The following is a 2,785-nucleotide window of genomic DNA, read 5'->3' as shown; positions in this document are numbered from 1 at the left end:
TTATGGTAAAAGAGGGAATGCTAATCTACAAATTTCGAGAACCTATAAAGAAATAAGCATTAATATGTTAAGGAATTTGTACTAGAAAATGTTTCTTTTAATTTTCCTTGACACCAAAACTATGGTAGAGGATGCTAGAAGTAAAAACCTTGACAATGCTAGTGTAATTGTTGAGTTGTAGTACAACCATTCAAATGTCTATTAATAAATCACATGTGTGACACATAAGGTGAGTTGAAGGCCTTGTGTATTGTCTAAGAGGAATGATGTGGCCATGTTTTAAATGTTTAATGAAGGCATATTTGGCTGATGGCAGGAGATGTTCTGCCATTAATAGATTGATATACATAGTGAGTAATGACAAAATCCAAAATATTGGTTGCCACCACCAAGAACAGTCAGGGTCTACCAATGCACCATCAATTGGCCACCAAAGTTGGATTGGGGCTGAATAAGTAAAATTGCAAATTCTTAATGATGAAGACCTTAAACTAGACCAAGTTCACATGTAGATCCAAGAATAATTGAATAATAGGAACTTTACTTAGCGTTCCAACACTTCAAAGCCTAATTAAATAAACTTAGGCTCATGGGTGTCCCAATTCACACCTTAAAGGAATGCATGTGACCGTATAGAGAGAATATGAAAATGCACTTTACAACCGACCAAAATAAAGAAAAACAAGTAAAACCAAAACTAGTTAAGGTTGAGAGCCCTAACTACTTGAATGCAAACAATGAAGCCAAAAGGAGTTAGGGTCAAATAACACTAACTGATGCAAACATAGACATGCATGCCAAGGATTGGAGAGAAAGAGGTTGAGAGCCCTAAATACTTGAATGCAAACAAGGAAGCCAAAAGGAGTTAGGGTCAAATGACACTAATTGATGCAAACATAGACATGCATGCCAAGGATTGGAGAGAAAGTCTCTATAAAAATTGAAACTATGCACCATGAATTCAAGTCAATGAATTAGATTGAATTCATGATGCCTAAGCAATTTGCAGAGTGGAAATCTTTTTCCTCTACAAAATGTGAGTAGAGAAAGGCTCTACTGTGATTGAGAGTAAAGACAAAAACAAAATTACAACAAACAAATACAAAAGGTGACCACCAAACAAACACGACAAGAAGAAAAGGGAATAACTAAACTTGAAATTATAGGAAAAGGAAAAAGGCACCAACCTTTAAATTAGCTCAAAGGATACAAATGGCCTTGCATATAATGAGAGGAACACCTTTGATGCCTGCAACCACCAACAATGAAAGTCAACATACACCATGAAATTACCTAGAAAAGCTTCAAACTTATCATAACTTGAACTCAGAAGTTGTAGAAAATGTAGAGGACACACAAGATTAAATTTGCACAATGAACAAGCCTGAATTCATAGTTCCTGGGTAATTTGTAGAGTGAAAATCTTTTGCCTCTACAAAATGTGAGTGGAGTAAGGCTCCATTGTGATAGGTGCTAAAGATTGAAACAAAGAAAAACACACACAAAATCATAATAGACAAAAGAAAAATGTAACCACTAAAAAAACACAATGAAATTACAGAGGGTGCATAAGCTTAAATTCATAAAATGAACGAGCCTAAATTCATGGTGCCTAGGCAATTTATAGAGAAAAAATATTGCACCTCTACAAAATGCGAGTAGAGAAAGGCTCCATTTTGATAGAGACTAAAGACAAAAACAAAGAAAAATAAATGCAAAACTACAATAGAAAATGCAAAGGGCACACAAGCTTAATTTCATAGAATGAATGAGCTCGAGTTCATGGTACCTGGGCTATTTGTATAATAGAAATATTTCACCTCTACAAAATGTGAGTAGAGCAAGGTTGGATTGTGATATAGACTAAAGATGAAAACAAAAAAAAACAAATGTAAAATTAAAATAGACAAATGCAAATGGTGACCACCAAACAAACATGACAAAAAGAAAAGGGAACAAATAAACTCAAAATTATAGGAAAAGGAAAAAGGCACCAACCTTTAAAATAGCTCGAAGGATGCAAATGACCTTGCATAAAATGTGAGCAACACCTTTGATGCCTGTAACAACTAAAAATGAAAGTCAACGGACATCATGAAATCACTCACATAATCTTCAAATAAATCACAACTCGAATTCACAAGTTGTAGAAAATGAAAAGGGCACACAAGATCAAACCCACACCAACTCAAATGATTGCAAGGTAAGTGAAAAGACTAAACAAAGACAATTCCCTATTAGAGGAAATAATGTCCTAGGAAAAAACATGTGTACAACTAGTGATGATAGTCATCCCAAAAACATTAATGCCAATAGTTCCAATAGTCCCATAATTCCTTTTCTGCAAATAGAGGAAGGGACATAAAATTATCCTCAACAACCAAACCAATAGAACAAAAGCTTGAGAAGAAACCCCAAAATCTTATGCCACTCAAGCTTAAATAAGATTTTTTCTCAACCACACAATGTTGGTTCAAGATGTTAATCCACTAAGAAGCCAAAGAACTCTTCTTCTCAAACCCACAATATTCAATCATATGCCCAATTTTAAAACATGTAAAATTTTTGAAGGGAATCCCTTCATAATCTAAAGGTTGAACCCAACTATGCTTAGGAGATTGGATCATGATCTCAACAAGCAACTTATTTGAAACATCCAACTTGACCAAAACTTGAGCATAGGTAAAATGTAGAATGTCTGAAGATTCTTCATCAACCAAAAGAAAATCTTGAAGAGCATAACCAATATCCTCAAATAGAGAATCAACCCAGAGATAAAGTGAGA

Source organism: Cupressus sempervirens, chromosome 9 (assembly GCF_028749045.1).
Source record: "Cupressus sempervirens isolate cs-2001-9-10 chromosome 9, ASM2874904v1, whole genome shotgun sequence".
In the NCBI taxonomy this organism is placed as follows: Eukaryota; Viridiplantae; Streptophyta; class Pinopsida; order Cupressales; family Cupressaceae; genus Cupressus; species Cupressus sempervirens.
The sequence above is the reverse complement of the archived record's forward strand: the minus strand, read 5'-3'. Positions refer to the sequence as shown.